Raw genomic sequence first — 20,488 nt, forward strand, 5'->3', positions numbered from 1 at the left:
GCTTCGAGTCATCGGATGATGACTTCACGGTCGTCATGAATCGAACTACAAAACGAAGACTGCTGCGGACGGCATCGTCGGCAAGTGTTTCCACCGTTAAGACTGCACCACAGCGGTGGCCGCACACCATGCTGTTCATGCCCGAAGACCCTGCATCTAACTTGCAACTCCTCAACAGGCAAGTTCTTTCTGTGCTTCTTGAGGAAACCGCGCCGACTGAGATCAAAGACCTGAGGATCAATGCACGGAAGAGTGTCCTTGCTGTAGACGTTATCCACCGTAACGCGCTGCAAAGCCTACGGCACATAACAGTAATCGGCAACGTGAAAGTTCGGCCAATGGTCGCTACAGGTTGTAATGGCACTGTAGGCGTCATTTATGATGTGGATCTTCCCATCTCAGCTAATGACCTGCCAATACTAATAAAGCCAGCGACAGAAGGCACCCGCATCACGCACATTACCAGACTCGGCAACTCACGCTGCTTGAGGCTTGTGTTCGAGGGAGACGGCCTTCCCTCGTATGTCAAAGTTGGCCATGTACACCACTCAGTGCGTCCATACGTACCGAAGCCACTGCAATGCTACAAGTGTTTCAAGATGGGACATGTAAAAGGTGTCTGTGAGAACAAAGTTGTGTGTTCCCGGTGCGCTGAATCACACCCAAAAGACGCCTGCGGTGCCACCGTGTTACGATGTCCGAACTGCCACGGCGCTCATGAGGCCTCATCCAAAAATTGCCCGCGGGTGCGAAACAAGCACGCGGTACTCATGCTTATGGTGCGGGATAATTCAACGCAGAGTGAAGCTGCAGCTACACTACGCCGACGACGGCGTCGCGGGCGAAAACTATCACGAAAAAACTGCTCTACCGATAGAGAGATGTCATCATCTATCAAAGAGGCTGACCCACATACACCGAGCTCACTGAGACGGATACTGCCAAACAGAAGAAAGGGACCGCAGTCGCAGCTGCCGAACAGTGGCCCTCACTTCCACAAAGTCAACCTACTTCGGGGCCGCATCTAATCCCGCCGCCCTCGACGACCCCTTAAAGCAGTGATGCGATGAATGAAGATCAAGTGATAAGCTTGCTGCAATCGCTGATAAGTACCATGCGTGTCCTACTGAGTAATATGAAGACTTCAGCTGCGCAGACCGCACTGCATGTGCTGGACACCCTGAGTCTGGTGTTTGCAGCTCTGAGGTAAAACCATGGCCAGCGAGGCACCGTCGTTTCAAGCGGAAGTCAAGAATGCATCTGACTTTAAGTGGAACGCCAGAGGACTGAAATCGCCCATGTCTGGCTTTAGACAGTTTGTATTTGTGAACCGCTCCCCCATTATCGTGATTTGTGAACCCAAACTGTCTGCTTCAATGAAGCTGTCAGGATATGAGTGCTTTATGTCCTCCATTCACAGAGACTGCAAAAAACTTATTGTATTCATGCGCCATGACCTCACTTACGTTCACCAAAGAGTCTCGCCTGATGAAGGGAATCAGTATGTGTGCCTTAGTGTGAAGAAGGATAACGTTGCTTTCACGATTATCGGAGCTTACTTATCTCCATCAAGCCGCCTTACTGCGAGCGCTTACGCGGTATTCTGACATCGACTCGAAGGCCATGGGTGATCACTGGCGACTTTAATGCCCACCATTTCTTATAGGGAAGTTCCAGGGTCAACTCTAGAGGAAGAAAATTGGTGTCCTTAGTCTCGGAGTACGAACGCTGCGTTTGTAATGATGGAAGCTCTACATATTTACGCGGATCAGTCTATAGCAGCTGCCTGAACCTTACAATGGTTTCTCGCTCACTTACCCTGAAAGTGCACTGGTTTTCGGATCTGGAAACGTGGGGCAGTGACCATATACCAACTTACCTGCGGATAGAAGGTTTCATCGGCTCCAAGTCCTCAAGAGGCCTCAAATACACCGATTGGCCGAAATTCAAAATGTTAATGGAAGACTGCTGTACCGACTGCTCATCATATCACCTAGAGTACTCGATAAAGGATGTCCTGCAGAATACTACGCATCCAATTTTCGCTAGTCACAAGCGCACTGATTTTGACATAGAGCTTGAGAATCTTCGCGCAATACGCCGTCGCGCAGAACGAAGGTACCGACGGACAAAGTGCATGGATGATTTGAGGCTGGCTCGGCGCATTCAAAAGAAAATGCAGTGGCACATGGACAAACTGGCTAGGCGACGTGGGACATCCTTCTGCGAGTCATGGGATCCACGAAAGCCCCTATCACTGATATGGCGAACTGTCCGGGGCCTTAGTGCAACCTTGCGTTAGCGACACCCGTTTACATCTCTGGCACTTCACCTTCAATGCAGAGAGATTGACGTCGCAGAATTCTTCTGTAGAAGAATTGCCAGTGATTCCGATTTCACAGTATCAAAAATGGGAACATTTGCCAACCCACCGCCCTCACGTGATCCCCGTATGGAATGCCAGTTTTCTATGGATGAGCTAGAGGCGGCACTGGCACGGTGCAGACGCTCTTCAGCGCCCGGACCTGACGGCATTACCTATTGTGCACTTCGCAATCTTGGAGACGAAGCTCGGAAGGCACTCTTACGCCTATACATTGACTCCTGGCAAACTGGTACGGTTCCCCAGGCATAGAAGTCAAGTCTCCTTATTCCACTTCTAAAGGCTGGTAAATCTCCCTTGGATATTGCCTCATACCGTCCTAACGCACTTGCCAGTTGTGTGGAAAAAACAATGCAATGAATGATTCCAACACGGATGGAGTGGTATTTAAAGCACTACAAAATCTGTCCAGTATCCATGACCGGATTCAGGCGCGGCCATTCGTCAATCGACAACGTTGTTGATCTGGTGACATAGGTCTAACACCAGAAAGCCTGCGAGAGACTATGCGCCGCCCTGTTTCTAGACGTTAAGGGGGGTTACGACAATGTCACCCATGAAGCCGTCCTTAGTGCTTTGGAAACAGTAGGTCTTGGTGGCAAGATATATATGTGGGTGTGCAGCTGCTCACGGCTGAGATCTTTTTACGTGATGACAGCGAATGGCCCAACACCTGATTATTACAGCAGCTGAGGAGTACCTCAGGGAGGAGTGCTAAGTCCTACACTTTTCAGTCTAACTCTCATTGGTCTAGTCGAGCAGCTACCTAGCACTGCAGACCTTTCTGTCTACGCTGGTGACATCTGCATTTGCACATCAGGTGTGACAAGGTCTCAGCTTCGCGCCCGCCTTCAGAAGGCTGCTACAACGACGTCACGTTACCTTCGTAAACAAAGCCTCGAGGTGTCTTGCGGAGATTGTGCAGTGTTAGCGTTCACGCGGAAACCAATGTCTGCTTTTAGCATATCGATTAATGAAGAAAACATATCATTCAGCAGCAGCCACAGGTTCTTGGGAGTCATAATAGACAGAAACCTGTCGTGGAGTCCACACGTGAACTATGTGAAGAAGCGACTGTTCGCAACATGCCACATGTTCAAGTTCCTTGCAGGAAAGAATTGGGGAATGCCCATACCATCCATGCTACAACTGTATAGAGTGCTGTTTATCTGATTCTTAAGGTACAGCTTACCTGCAATATCTAACACCAGCAAGACCAACCTGCGCGCAAATTAGAGCATTCAAGCCCAAGCACTTAAGGTATGCCTTGGTTTACCCCGCAGTGCTTCAACGGCTGAAACCATTGCCATCGCTCAAGATCACTCGATATAAAGACGCATAATATTACCCAGACAATGCGCATGCCCCTCAGGCATTATGCCAGGACCCCTTCTCACCACCTGGCGAGCCTAGCTGCTGAAAGGCCCCGCACGACATATGGCGCTACTGTCTACAAGCATCGTTCATCGTTTACTGAGACATACGCACCTGCATCAAAGCCACTGCTTCCTCCTTGGAGCTTGAGCCGGCCGCGAGTTCACTTAATGATTTCAGGAATGAGGAGAAAATTGGACACACCGACACATGCCCTGAAACAATCGAGTCTATTCCCACTGCAACAGAACTACAGTAACCACGTGTACATTTACACGGATGGCTCTACTATGCCGTCTAGTTCAGGTGGAGCAGTGGTTATACCATCACAAGGGGTAACTCGGTGTTTCAAAACTTCATATGTGACAACGTCAACGACGGCAGAACTCTAGGCTCTGCGCAATGCACTGGAACTCATCAATTTAGAAGAAAGACCAGGTAAATTGGCTGTGTTTTCTGACCCAGAATCAGCGTTACAGTGCCTGATATCAGTTCTTCGGATGCCACGACCAGTTGGCGTACCAAACCGTGAAACTTCACCACCTTTTAATACCAAAAGGCCACGACATCGTCTTTCAGTGGTTACCTGGGCATTGTGGTATAGGCGGCAATGATCCTGCAGATCAACTGCTCGCACGTCACATAAAGAAGCAAACAGCGTTCCGATTCCGCTTTCACGAGCGGATGCGGCGAGGCAGATTCATCAACTGGCCCGCAGTCTCACGCTGACTGAGTGGAACACACCCAGCATACGACGTACAAGACTGCACGAGCTGGACGCTTCACTACAACTCCGGCCTCCACCCGGCCTACATCGACGTGCAGCTTCGCTTCTCTATCGCCTGTGGCTGGGAGTTGCTTACACGAAAGCTTATACCACGTTAATCGGAATTACTGACAGTGCGGCATGCGATGTTTGCGGCACCGACGAAAATATCGAACACCTGCTGTGCCATTGTCCTCGATTTGCCTCTGATAGACAAGTACTTGCCAATGCAATGTGGCGACTGGATGATCGGCCTCTTTCTGTGCAGGTGCTATTACAGCAACGTCCACATGCCTCGACAGCCCACGAGGCAGTGAAAGCCCTGCTGTGTTTCCTGAGAAAGACAGGCTTGTGTGAACTGGTGACATGCGGTAGAGTTCTACACGCTGCAGTGAAATTACTGTCAGTCTCTCCCCCCCTTTTGTTTTCTTTTCCCTCTCTTCCCTCTTTCTCATCTTTCTTGTCTCCTAGGGTAGCCAACCAGATGTCTTTCTGGTTAACCGCCCTGCCTTCTCCCTTTTGTTGCTTCCTCCTCCCTCATTTGGTTCTAGAAAGCTCGGTTTTTTGAGACATAAGTTAAAAACAGTGCCCTCAGAAATCAAAATGTTGGCCTACAATGTTTTTATTTGACCAAAGTTATATTATGCTAGTGTCGTTTGGGATCCACATATAAAGAAAGATGTTAAGAAGTTTGAGATGGTGCGGCGAAAAGCGGTTCGCTTTATCTTTTTTGCCTACCACAGAAATGACTCGCCAACAACGGTCATGGCTATTAACGATATCCCTATACTTTACAATACAGAAGAGCTGTTGCCCGGTTGAAATTTCTACACTCACTTTATTTCCGTAAATTTAACATTAGTCCGGGAATTTATATAAGAAATCGAATCTCAAGACAAACTCGACATACGCACAGTTACACTCGTGAACATTACTTGGCACGTACTAATCCTTTCATGAACTCGTTCTTTCCTCGGATGATCAATGATTGGAACGCGTTACCTTTTGAAGCATTCTGTGATAATGAAAATTCTGACTTCGATAACTTTGTATCTTTCCGTTTTAGCCGTACAACTCAAGATCTCATACTGTCTCACGTTGTATCTGATTTCCATTCTCTGGTTGCAATTTGCAATTTCTTGCTGCAAGTTTACTTTGTTCAAATGTTATCCTGTGTTCTACTGCCTTAACAAGTTTTTATTGTTTGAATTTTATTTTATTGAAGTTACATTGTGAATCACTTATTATTTTTCTCCCTGCTTGGTCTTTCGACCGCAAAATTCTGTAAATAAATAAATAATAAATAAAGCAATGAGATTGTTTCCCTAACTGGTATGTGACGCTCTTCATAAATAATGACGTGTCAGTACATTTTCTGAGCTTTTACTATCAGCATGAACGGAATATGCGGAGCGTAGGCTGTTTTGGCGAGTGCCGGTTTTGGAATCGAAGTTTTAACTTAAAGACAGGGGGATTGGCATCTCATATCTAAGCTCTTGCAAAATTATGGGTTTGCAGTGGGTACAACGAAGTCAGTTCTGCCAATACCAAATAATTGATTTGATTGATATCTGAGGTTTAACGTCCCAAAATCGCCATATCATTATGAGAGACGCCATACTGAAGGGCTCCCGAAATTTCGACCAGCCGGGGTTTTTTTAACATGCACCTACATCTTAGCACACGGGCCGGGATTGGATCCCGCGAAATGTGGGTTAGCAGCCGAGTACCTTAGCCACCAGAGCACCTTGGCGTGGCTGCCTGAATATATATATGAGAAAAAAAATAACTTTCCGTGAGCAGGACCTGCTCACGGCAAGTAATTTTTTCACCCACTTTTCTTTCTTCTTATCTACATTACAATCATTCTAATAACTTTCCCTATACATTCCTGGGCATTATTGTCTGTTAGATCTCATCATTATTGAGTGAAAACACGGAAAAAATGAGCCCTTAGGTATACACTTCTTCCCCTCATATATATATACATATATATATATATATGTGTGTGTGTGTGTGTATGTATATGTGTGTGTGTGTGTGTGTGTGTGTTTGTGTGTGTGTGTTATAACAACTTAGTGGTTGTTTTATTTTATGTCAAACGGTTTCGACCGCAAAAAAAGCTGGGAACATTACGTCACCCATTAGTTTAGTACTCTCGGTGGAATTCCGTTGTTGAACCTCCTGTTTGAGCCAGCCGGTCTGTGCCGAACAAGAGCGATTCCATTAATCGCTACCATCGTCACGCCCTAAAGTCTCAACAAGCGTTGTTGCTCACATCATCCTCACGCAAAAGGTCAATTCTTGGGTCGAGACGGCTGGCTTCAAAACGGGTTAGCGAACTTCAGCGACATTGAGCGCATCTATCTATCTTTCTATCTATCAATCTCTCTCTCTCTATATATATATATATATATATATATATATCAAGCCACCTACGACTTTTACCGCTCCTGGCCCTTTCGATAGTGGTATCGATACCAAACTTGGTATGACATCACATGATTGTATGATGAGTGTAAGGGACAAGTCATAACATGAAAATCATGACATGAAAATTATGACATGTATGTCATGAATGTCATGATTTACATTTCATGGTCTAGCTGCACTTGCGGTGGTTTTGTTCACACGACATGTTGCAAAACTGGTATGGTTTGATGTAATTGCATGGCGAACACAAGCGACAGACCCTAACATGATAATCGTCAGATGCATGTCATGTAACATAATTATGTGCCACGCTCATGATGTGCTGGCGGCCGTTTTGCTAGCGCCACATATACCAAATTTGGTATTACGGTACGTGAATGGATGCCGAAAGTATGCGATTGGTGAAAACATAATCACGAAATACGTGTCATGTAACAACATGACTACATGCTACGCTCATGATGCGCTAGTGGCTGTTTCGCTAGCTTCACGTGTACCAAATTCGGTATTACGTGAACCGAATGCATGACATTGGTAAATGACAAATCCAAACATGATAATCATGACATGCGTGTCATGTAACAACTTGAATACATGCCACACTCATGATGCACTCGTGACCGTTTCGCTTGCTTCACGTATGCCTAATTTGCTATTACGCGAAGTCAATGGATGACGAAGGTATGTGACTGGTGCAAATATGATAATGATGAGGTGCGTGTATTGTGAGAACATGGCTACATGCCACAGTCAAGGCGCCAATACATTTCGACGTGACACGGCGCGCTGGCGCGCCGGCGTTCGTTTCGTTGCGTCTCATCAGCGTTGCCATGCCAGGCGCCGGTCCTGCCATATACTCGCATGCTCGTCCCGTGCTGCGTTGCTTTGACGCATGTGCGTTTCGGTGCGTCCGGCATCCCTCCGTCATGGAAAAAAATGGCAGCATATCCACGGGGTAAATGATGGAGAGTGGGGCGATGCATCCGTTCGTCCATGCGTCCGTCTATGTGACCGCCTGTGCGTCCATCCGCCCGTCCGTGTGTGTGTCTGTTCGTGCGTCTGTCTCTGCTTTCGTCCATGCATCCACCCCAGCGTCCATTTATGCGTCCATCCGTCCGTGCAGCCTTCCGTTCGTCCGTCCATGCATCTGTCTGTGTATCCGTTCATCCATCTAGTGAACACTATAAGTACCAACATCTTGCATCTTTTGATCATATATTCTCCATATAGAAGCACCGCCATCCAGCGGACATTCTAAGGACTAAACGAGGTGTGGCACATGCACACTTTCATACGGCTTGCGCTTCGTGTCTACTTCCCACCTTTAACAACCTCGACTTCATGGTATATACTAGTTCACTGTATTCATGGCACTGTGGCCCAATGACACTAAATCTTTCTAAAATCATGGAGGTTACGCCCAGCGAGTATACCATAGCAACCCTTTCTTGTCAGGTAGTGCTCAATGTACATGCTAATGGCTGCTAATGGGGAATAAGAGACAGGAGACTTCGGCTGTTGGTGGACGCGCGCGCTGCGAATTTTTTATTCTTGAACAACGCACAGGATAAATCTCCCACTGGCACCACCTTGCAGGTCGAAGCGTAAGAGATGTTACGTACTACGACGAGGGGCCGATGGGTGCCGCATTAAAGAGCTTCGCCCCTAAAAGAGAGACGCAGTGTTGTTTGGGTAACGCATCAGCGCGAAATGCAGCATGTCGCATTTCGCACTGGTTGCCGTCGGTATGCGCCGACGGACGCTGGTTGTGCCTGGCGTCAGATTATAGAGTGCTTGCGTTTTGCTAACCTAGCATCCCAGTGCCCAGCGTTCGCGCGTGTCAACGTTACGCTGTAGTATATCGGGCCATTTATGATGCGCTCGCGGCCATTTCTCTAGCTCCACATATACAAAATTCGGTGTTACGTGACTTCAATGAAAGACGAAGTAGTTCAACGTATACGAAGTTTGGTATCACGTGACGTGAATAGATGACGATTGTAAACGACACATTCAAACCTGATAAGCATGACATCGAAGTCATGCACGGCGTCATTTATCTCCACCTCGTATAAAGTTGTGCTGATTTTAAAGTGACATCAATCTTTCTCGTTTGTGCTTGGCATATCATCGATTCCCTTGTACGTGCGATCTGCCAATTTTTTTTATTTGTGTATTGATGGATTCACTGACTGGTTGATCACAATAGATAGTGCGGTTGATGCACACCAAATCTGTTTAGGTGTCAGGCGATATTGCTGTCGTTGCTGTGGCCTCTTGAACCTTTGTGTTCCGCTTTTTCCTGAGCAGACCAAAAGCTTCATAATATCTATCTATCTATCTATCTATCTATCTATCTATCTATCTATCTATCTATCTATCTATCTATCTATCTATCTATCTATCTATCTATCTATCTATCTATCTATCTATCTATCTATCTATCTATCTATCTATACACGAACAATTCTACAGAAAGAGTGCGCACCGCTGTCACTCAAATTGTTAAAGCACCGGACACATCATTTGAAGCTTTCCAGTGGTAACCATTAGTTTGTTCTTTCGCTTTTATTACTAATAATTTTTACAAATAACCTCCCCAATACTTTGGTTGGCTTGACTGTCTTTCACTTCGCCACAGTCTCGTACTTAACAAACAAGAACGAGCCTTTAAAATTCCCCCCGTATCGTTTGTATTGAATGTAGAATAAGAAAACAACGCAACCTAATTGAATCGGCAACCGCCGGGCTGTTTAGATAGTTTCCTAATTGTTTTTTTCTAACGCTGTAGCATAATTGGTACCCATTGCCTAATGGTCGCACCGCATTACATGCTGATGTAAGCATTGATGAACACTACAGGTTTTCCCGCTCACTTCAATCCAAGTGCCATCCTAAATAATCTGCATGCCATTCAAATAATCTGAGCGCCGAGCTATTTAATCCATGTGCCAAACATTTAATCCAAGCGCCAACATATTTAATCCAAGCGCCAACTCACTCAGGCCGCGTGCTATTGAGTTTAATCCAAGTGCCACAGTGTTTAATCCAATTGCCAATGACTTTAATTCAGGTGCCAGTCAGTTTATTCCATGAGCGTGAAACACACAGTTAGCCACTATATATAGCATAAATGTCAGAATAACGTAAACATGGCGTCACAGCAAGAACTTTTCTCTCGGCTATACTTGGTAGCGCTTATGAAATGTAGTGCGCAGTGCGACTTCCTCATAACATTTTGGTGTCATAGCTTCAAAATAAAAAAGAACAGTCAGTAGTAATTGAATTTATGGGTACTTAAATGTATTTGCTCATAGAGCCCATGTTAGTTTTTATTGCATTGCTACTGCTTCATTCCGGTTAACCGTCTACACCATCGCATATGCATAGATTCGTGTCGTCTGCTGAGCAGGCGGCATTTGGCTACTTATGCGCTGAGGCTACCGCAGTCGTCTGCTCAGCCCAGGGAGAACAGTGACCAACAGATGATATTCATTCGTTCTTGAAATCAGAAATAACCACTTAAAAGTAACAAACTTGCATTTAATCGGGTTCATGTGGAAATAGGTTGTTATAAAAGCATCAAAGTAGATACTCCAGTTTTCATGTAACAGACGACGCTTAGTGTAGCTGAAGCGTGTTTACTTAAAACGTGTGTTTTCATACGGGAACATTTGCAGGCGAAGAGAGAGCTTTGCTTGAAGTCATGGCTGGACGCAAACGAAGACGACACTTTAAGAACCCCGACGAAGCTCGTAGAAAAAACAGCAGAGTATCGGTGGTCCACAGGGCTAGGATTGTGGACGTTTACAGGCGTGGCAGTGACTTAAAGCAACTGGCCGACGCTCTAGGCATCAACATTAAAACAGCAAGATCAATTGCCGCTACCAACAGAGAAACATGAAAGCATGGTGGGGGTTCAAAAAGGAAGTTTGGAGATGATGTCGTGAGTACTTTGAGACGAATTGTCGAAGAAAACTGTACGTTTACATTGAAGCAAATAGAGAGGCCGTGGAGAAAGAAATGCCAGAAGTCACAATCAGTGCAAGCACAGTCGACCGCTTGCTGGATGCCCACTGCTACTCGATGGAGCTAGTGACGTAGAGGCCCGCAGATCGCAACCGTGACGATATCAAGCACAGCCGCATGCTGTACGCCCTATGGCTGCAGTCTGACGGACCGCGTGTTTGCCGCTTCTATTTGAATGAGACCAACTTCAATATCTGGTGTTCCAGGAACTTAGGCAGGGCAGCTAAAAGACAACCAGCTGTGCACATGACCACAACAACAAAGAGAGTGAAGTTGAACGTTATAGCATGCTTGTCCGCAAATGGAGTTATTCACTGGACTGTGGTGGACAAAGTTCATTGGGTTGTTTTTACTGACTTCCTCAGTGACGTTCGGCCCGCGTAGAACGTGATGAGCCAAATACCGAAGCTGTATTCCTTTTTGATGATGTACCTGCTCACGCTCGAGCAGAACATGCGGCTTTGGCTAACTCCATGCACTCCATTAAGCGCCTGCCAGCGCACAGTCCCTTCTTTAACCCTATAAAAGAAGCCTTCTTGAAATTCAAGTCGCACGTGAAGGCCTGCCTGAACGAACGTCGTAATTTAGTTTTAGTGACACCGCAAGGCTTGACGAAAAAGGAGCACAGGTGTTCTTTGCTGCTGGATGCGGCTCGTTACTCCATGCAACAAATACAGCGCGTGGACTTCGCGGCCTTTGATCGGCACAATTTCTCTTACGTGCCTGCTGCTTTGCGTGAAGATGACTTGTGAACATCCGTCTCCGAGCCCTATGAGACAGTTCTGTTTTAATAAGTATACTAACCTGTGCCTATGTTGCATTCCTTGAATAATTAGAAGTAATCACTATTGTTTCCTGTATATGTATATGTATGTATGTGTACACACACACACACACACACACACACACACATATATATATATATATATATATATATATATATATATATATATATATATATTCAGCAGGAAGTTCAAGGGGTCTGGTACGTATAAAGAACACAAACGAGTACACGTACGAAAGAGCAATACTTTTATGCCAACGTTTCAGCCGTGGCACGGCCTTCGTCAGGGAATAAAAGTCGTCAGGAATTTATTCCCTGACGAAGGCCGTGCCACGGCTGAAACGTTGGCATAAAAGTATTGCTCTTTCGTACGTGTACTCGTTTGTGTTCTTTATATATATATATATATATATATATATATATATATATATATATATATATATATATGTGTGTGTGTGTGTGTGTGTGTGTGTGTTGTGTGTGTGTAGAGATAGAGAGGGGCGATAGAACAAATAATTTAGTGATTGCACTGAATCCGCAAGCTTCCAATGTGCGATGAGAGGCATAATGCCGCGCAAAAAGAAACACGTACACAAAAAAAGAAAGCTAGGCCTAAAGTCAGTTGCGTGTTATTATCATTTTGTTTCATCTGTGTTCGTTTCATCGCATTCGTCAAGTACGTCACAAAACTAACAAGCTAAAGGAACAATCAGTACTGCTCGTATCATTGGAGACATTTACCTTGTTTGAATAAAAATATAAGAGCATACAATAATGTACAATAAACCTTCTATTGCCATATCAGGATGATCAGTATACGTTTTATGTACACTACAGGAAAAAAAACATATTGGAATTATCTCTATTTCACAGTGCGTGCCGCGCAACGGCTTCCTAATTTCTTGATTATGATGCTGTCTTTGACCCATCACTGCCCGCGACCATGCTTTTAATCTCTTAGTATGCGTTCCGGCACTCCAATAAACATAGTGTGTCAATCGCATTACAAGACCTGTCCTGGTCATGTAATGTTGTAGTGTGTACCAAAGCCAATTATGAGCTTTAGTGACGGATACTGAATTTCATTGTACTGTAAAATATTCAGTAATATGTTCCTGCGTTTTTTTTTCGTTTTCGTTAAATTTATTTCACCTGGGCCAAGCAGTCATTATACAAACTTGCGCATAGCAAAGTATAAGCACTCCAAACATGGCTTAAGCGAACCACGGCAGCAATTTTTTTCAAGAATACTATCGGCGAATACAAATAATAATGATTGATTCTACCTTCCGACTATTGTCTTTTATACTGTATGAACTGCATTTCCATTGCACTGCCGTTTTTATGCCCCGTATTCTGGTTTTTGTGCGTGGATTAAACTGGCACCCGAATTAAAGTCATGGCCAATTGGATTAAACACGGTGGCACTTAAATTAAACTCAATGGCACGCGGCCTGAGTGAGTTGGCGCTTGAATTAAATATGTTGGCGCTTGGAATAATTGTTTGGCACAAAGATTAAATAGCCCGGCACTCAGATTATTTCAATGGCGTGCAGATTATTTAGGCTGGCACTTGGATTAAAGCGAGCGGGAAAACCTGTAGTACAGGGGTTCTTCTATAGAAATCCAGATCAAGCATATATCAATCGTTTGTGTACGTTGTGGAGACGTTCGAAAGAGTTGTTGCTGTTGTGTGATTGTTCGCCGCTGCTTGACTGAGCTGCCGAAATATAACTTCGCTCAGCACTATAATGTTTTATAGCTGCAGTGTCGACACTAAAAGTTAAGAGGGTCTCGAACAGGGCTGCTATAACGACTCGAAGACGAAAGCCGAAGTGCTTATGGATTAAATAAATACCGAAAGTTGCCGTGAGATAAAGACAAGTATTCGGGCTATTGTGCCTCATTTGGCGCTTTTCGAGCCTTGAGTAGCATTGCATGGTTCTTTGATCTACCACAGGGCCCACTGGATTAGCATCTTCCAAAGCTGTCACTAACGAGAGTCAAGAAAACGCCGCTTTTCGATAATCTCCAAGCGTTCGGCACTGCTGAGCAGAGGCTTTCCATGACTCTGCAGCGTCAGGGAATCTACATATTTGCTTTCGCATTTATCGCCGAGATTTCACGCTCCTATGAACAAATTGCACTGGACGTACGTCACGAAAATGTGGTGGCGCTGTGTTGGTAGGCAGAAGACGCTCTGCCTACCGCAGTTTCTCCCGGGTTTTCAATGTTGCATGTGGTGTTCTCAGTCAAGCAACGAGAAAAAAAAACGGTATGCCGATCAACTGCGTCGCGATTGGATGTGAGTCACGTCACAACTTAGTTTAGTTTGTTGGCGCACATCGCAGCCCTGAGCGCTTATGGCTCATGGCGTCTCACAACGTCGTTTTGTTGGCGCACATCGCAGCCTTCAGCGCGCAGAAGTTACCTGCGGACGTCGCTATATCTCTACCTATAATGTCGACATCAGCCTACCTGTGTTTAAAAACACGGAATTGGTCTATAAAGAGGGAACGGGTGCTCATCTATATTCTTAAAGACGATAGTTTTAAGTGCGAATGCACTTTATAAGCAATCCTGAATCAGCCGTCCGCGGTGCGCCTCCTCCTCTCTCCTAGCAACGGACGAAGAGCGGAAAAGAGCGTCTGTAGCAATGGTGCAGCGACGTCACACACCACGTGATTGCGTGCGCTCCGCCCTTCGCTCCGTGGCTACGCGCGCAGCCACGACTTGCTCGAGATAGGCAAGTCGTCATAGGTATGGATCTATCACAGGCATCAACCTCGATTGCGATACCTCCAACAACAAGTACAACGCAATTGAATGCGAGCATTGAACGCGCCGTTGAAGATGTCGCGCCGGTTGAAGACAAGGCAGTGCGGCGAAGGGCCCGTGATGCATAGCGCAAGCGGGTGAAACGAGCCGGGGACATAAACATCATTATAGTGCAAATTTACTCTCACAAATACGCGTAAAGTAAACAAGATTTCCCGAGAGGGTCTTACGGTTCCTGGGAACCGCAATGAGATCACACGGGGGAGTTTACGTTAACTCACCGGCGAATGCCAAGGGATTTTAACTTTACTCCCCCTGATTGCATCACCATGTGTATTCGCCCTTAACCATGTTCATCCTCGGGAAAATGCCTGGGAGTTTTTCTTGGGAACCTTCGACGGAAAAATTTGGGTGTCTGTCCATTTGTCTGTTTTCCAATCTTACGATAATCTAAAGTTTAATCGGCGCCTAACGACAACCCAAACCACCGAACCCATCTACAGCGCCCACCAATATTTCTCAAGGTTCAGCGTTAATACTTTTGCGTTCGTCAATTAAAAAGCAATGATTCCGCATATCTGAGGCGTTATATCATCATGTCAATAGGCTGTATGTGTGCCTTTTTACTAGAAGAGGCTTACAAAGTCATTCTAAGGACCGTAGCGCTTATCACGCTGCACTGACGATGCAACGATTGCACGAAAAGGCGAGCGTTTCCAACGCTTTGCTAAGGCGGCAGGGTGGTGGCACCTACCCGTCGCCTTGCGTTCTTCACCTTATCACTTCAGGGACGGGCACGCACGCCGCGCGCGCTTCGGTGTCCAAGATAACTGTCAGATAGCGCTCATGTCTCACGTGTGGCGTCACTTGATGCGCTCGTTCGCCTCCGCTGCACGCTCGAGGCACTCCGACACAGCGCCTTCAGAATACCAGTGACCAATTTTCTTGCGCAGAACATCAAATTAACGTTTTGTTCACTCTCTACAGACGCAAGACTATCTGTCTTTCGACGACATTTGCAGTGTAACATGCTCTACCATAGATTTTGAATTGGGCTTCGTGTCCAAACGATATCTATTCACGGGACGGCTTTATGTTCTCCCATAGTAAAGTACCTCGTACTCTAAATCGTTAACAACTTTTTCTAAACACAGTGTAACATGCATATACGGTGCCGATTTCTTCGTGTTCATCTACGTGAATACTGTTCATCATCGTGTTCTTTCATTTTTTTCCTTATGTAATTCTACCTATCTTCTTTGTCTTCTTTCTAATATCTTTCTTTGTACCTTTATCTCTTTTTACATAATGATCACCCCTTTCCCTCATAACACTCACCTTGCTCCTCCTCACTCTCACTCTTTTTTCGATCCACTCGCTAACCTATTCTAAGCAAAGTTATGTCATGCTTCACCCTCTTTTCGCAAATGTTTTCTTTACCCCGTTTTCTTTACCTTCACCCTCACTTCATGCGCGTGACTATTCAGTGATATAGCTGTTGTACTGCTGCATATTCTACACTGTGCAAGGCTATACCAAGCTTTGGAATCTCTCTCCTGCTCTTTTCTTTTCTTCTTGTCTTCGCATCACTTATCCTCACAGTCACTTTTTTTTTCAATTGCCCCGCCGCGGTGGTGTAATGGCTAAGGTACTCGGCTGCTGACCCGCAAGTCGCGAGTTCAAATCCCGGCTGTGGTGGCTGCATTTCCGATGGAGGCGGAAATGCTGTAGGCCCGTGTTCTCCGATTTGGGTGTACGTTAAAGAACCCCAGGTGGTCAAAATTTCCGGAGCCCTCTACTACGGCGTCTCTCATAATCAAATGGTGGTTTTGGGACGTTAAACCCCACAAATCAATAAATTATTTTTTTTCAATTCATTTCCTTGTTCACCATCAGTACAGAATAAAGTCTCGAAGTTCCAAAACTGACAGGAGAACCTCTTATTAGTCATTTGTTAATATTAATCAATTGCATGGAAAGGCAAAAAGCAGTTAAACAGTAAAAAATGACGCGAGAAATAATAAGCAAATTTTATAAGAAAAAACAACAATGGAAAGAACCAACAAAAGGTAAATCTGTACAAGAAGCGTAATTTACGGGAAAATGGTACAGAACTAATTATAAATGATAAACATAGCAATCAACGTAACTTACTGTTGTTACAAAACGGACCCCTGCAACTGCCTTGACTGGACTCTGGGGTCCTACCTGTATAATAATAACCAGCCATTATATGTATGATACACAATAAAATTTATTTATTTATTTATTTATTTATTTATTTATTTATTTATTACATAAGCATAAGGGTTTGTAAAAAAAACACGGTGTACAATTGATGTATAAATACTGAAACATGCTGGCATTTAATTTTAACAAAATCTTAAATTTCTAAAGACAACAAACCGAAAATTGGAGAAAAAAGTTCGACACAATTCTTTGATACATAGTGTGGGAGTATTATTGTAACGGAATGAAATAAATGCTTTACGTATATAATTATTATGAATCGATAGCGAGCAATGTTGTTAGTAGATGTGTCTTCATGTGTTTTTTTATTATTAATGTTGTGCAGCATGCATGAATATCTAATGGAAATATATTCCAGTGTTGAATGGCAGTGAAAGCAGTGGTGAATCACTCATATTGGTATTTATTCGGGAAAGTAAAATGTCGCTGTTAAATGAAAATCTAGTGTTATTACTATTAGAGCAGATGCTCAAAACGTATTGATAGTGATTTCATGGTTACGTGTGTGATATATTAGTAAAAACAGTTTTAGCTTAATCATGTATCGTAGTGGTAGTATGGTTAAAAAAGTGTAATTTAGTACCGAATGAGACATGTACCTAAAAAACTTATGATCCACAAGGCTTGATTCTCTAAATGTTGTAGATGTGTTAAATCTGTGGTGTATGTGTTCCCCAGACGGAAATGCAGTATTGAAGGTGGTAATGTGTAAATGCGTAATAAAGTGAACATCTGATATGCTGTGGGGAAAACTAGCGTGTTAAAACGAGTACTCTCATACCGTAATCGATCTCTCTTTAAGATCATTTCTGCATGCCGGTTAAACTTAAGATGACGATTGAGCTTGACCCCAAGAAAGATGACTTCGTGTTGCAGGTTAAAGAACATGATCATTAAGGATAAGTGGGGGTGCAGATTGATTGACACAATAATTTCTAAGAAGCATGAATTGGGCTTTAGGTGTATTGATACGAAGTTTGTTTTTTTTATGCACCAAACAGATAAGTTGCCCAGGTCACAGTTGAGTCGGGTTATTATTGTATCCATGCAATCGCTAGAAATAAATGTAGTGGTGCCGTCAGCATGTAAAATGGATGAGATGCTAGTTAGGCAGTTGGGAATATGATTAATGTATACGAGAAATAAGATGGCACCAAGAAGTGAGCCTTGTGGGACACCCATTATGACTGGTTTAACAAGTGATAGTGAACCTTCGAAATTTACAATATGCGTTCTGTTAGTTAAATAGCTTCGAATGAGTGAAAGTGCTGGGCCACAAATTCCCACTGCTTCCAGCTTATGATATAGGATGTCACGAGAGGTGGTCATGAGAGATGTCATGAGAGATCTACAAATCTACAAAGAGATCTACAAAGTCTACAACTACTTAGCCGACAATATGGCCGTTGTCAAGGCCATGCTCTAATTTGTCAGTGAATGATAAAATAGCTATTTCAGTGGAATAGTTTCTGTGGAACTCATGTTGTTCAGGTAATAGAGGTTTAATTTTTTTAGGAATAGTTTGCTCAGTGGTTAACAAGCAGCATTTCTATGATCTTGCTAAAGAAAGGGTAGCATACAGATTGGCCGATAGGTAGATATTTATTCTCTGTCACCTTTTTAGGAACAAAGCTTCTTATAACGACACCCGTTCGTCCCTCGTAGTCTGTAACAAGTATAACATTTTGACCTCCAAGGTGGTGCGGGCGAGAGACTTCTTCTTTGCGTTGTTGAACAATAAAAAATAGTGCTCAATGTACATGTCAATGGCTGCTAATGGGGATTGAAAGACAGAAGCATTCGGTTTTTAGTTACGCGCAGGCTGCGATTACCATTAGCAGCCATTGGCATGTACATTGAGACCTATCTGACAAGAAAGGGTTGCTACGTTATACTCGCTGGGTGTAACCTCCTGAGCTTTAGAAAGGTTTAGCGAGCGTTGAGCCACAGTGCCATGAACACCATAAACTTGTATATACCATGAATGAACTCGAGGTGGTTAAAAATGGGAAGTAGATACGAAGCGCAAGCCGTAAGAAAGTAAAAGCCGAATTCTTCACCTATCATTTCCCGATAGCAGCCATTGGCATGTACATTGAGCACTATCTGACTGAAAAAGTTGCTACGTCATACTCGCTGGGCGTAACCTCCTTGGTTTTCGAAAGGTTTAGCGAGCGTTCGTCCGCAGTGCCATGAATACAGTGAACTAGTATATACTATGAACTCGAGGTGGTTAAAGGTGGGAAGTGGACCTGAAGCGCAAGCCGTAAGAAAGTGTGCGTGTGCCACCTCTCGTTTAGTCTTTGGAATGTCCGCTGGATGGCGGTGCTTCTATATGGGGAATATATGTCGAAAAGATGCGAGATGGTGGTACTTGGAGCGTTGAATAGATGGACGAACGGACACAAAGACAGATGCATGGATGGGCGCATGAACGGACGCAGGGGCGGCTGCATGGACGAACGCAGGGACGGACGCGCAAACAGACGCACGCACGGACGGGCTGATGGACGCATGGACGGTCACAGTGACGGATGTATGGACGGACGGAAGCAAGAACGAATGGACGGACGAATTCTTTGCCCCACTCTCCATCATTCACTACATGGATATGCTACCATTTTTTTTAATATGGGAGTTATTTTACCGTGCTTTACCTTTTTGGGAAAACACATCTTTTAAAAAAGTGGTTAATTATATGCGCCAATACTTCAACAATGTGGGGTGATAATATTTGATTTTAGAGGGCTCTAAATCGTCAAGACCAGGTCCAGTAGTCCGTAAACTAGGGATTGTGTCTGACACTATTTTGTCTGAGGTGCGATATAGATAAAATAAATAAAGGGTCTGATTGAGTATTGACTGGGTTGCCTGAGTGTTGACTGTGTGACAGTGATTGAGTGTTGACTGTGAATGATCGGGTGTAGGACGGCATAAAGCATTGAATTCATTTGCGAGGTCAGTGGCTTCCGTTACCATCCTTGTTCCTGTATTCACTCAATTAGAATTGCGCCTAGGGGAAGATAAATGAATAAATGACCTGATTGTATCCCATCTTTTACGAGTGTCATTTTTTTGTTTGGTTATTGAATTCTCAAAGTAGGTATGCTTAGCTTCTTTCAAGAGTTTGCCGCGCGTATTATAATAAGCTACATATCGCTTCTGCAACGTTACATTGAAAGGCTGGCGCTTGAACTTTTTGTGAAGGTTTTCATGTTTATTAATGCTTTGTAAGAGGGCTGTTGTTATCCATGGGTTTCTTGGAGCTGAAAACCCGTGTGAGACCTGTGTTATGCTCATACACTGTAAGTACGCCGTTCTAACTTTGTTATTAAATTGCTGGAATGCGATGACTGGATCATTTGCTGATAGAATTGATTTCAAATTTGTTTTGACGAATTTCGTGGTGATCGAGAGTGTCCACGTAGCGGCAGTGTAGGACGTAGCATCCCTACACGGTTGCGCTTAGTAGGTAAGCCTAGTGCAGACCTATATCCACAACTTGGAAGTGTTGAAAGTGTGTTTTTCTTGTGTTTCTATGCACATGCATGTTGGTTGAGTTTAAAAATTCAAAAACGGGGTAGTGGTCCATAATATGAACAGCGATTACTCCAGCAAGTTGTTCAATTTATGATTTTGAATATATGTAGCCTATTAATGATTTGAAACCACGAGGGGGACATCTGCCAGG

The sequence above is a fragment of the Rhipicephalus microplus genome, chromosome 1, assembly GCF_043290135.1.
Source record: "Rhipicephalus microplus isolate Deutch F79 chromosome 1, USDA_Rmic, whole genome shotgun sequence".
NCBI lineage: Eukaryota > Metazoa > Arthropoda > Arachnida > Ixodida > Ixodidae > Rhipicephalus > Rhipicephalus microplus.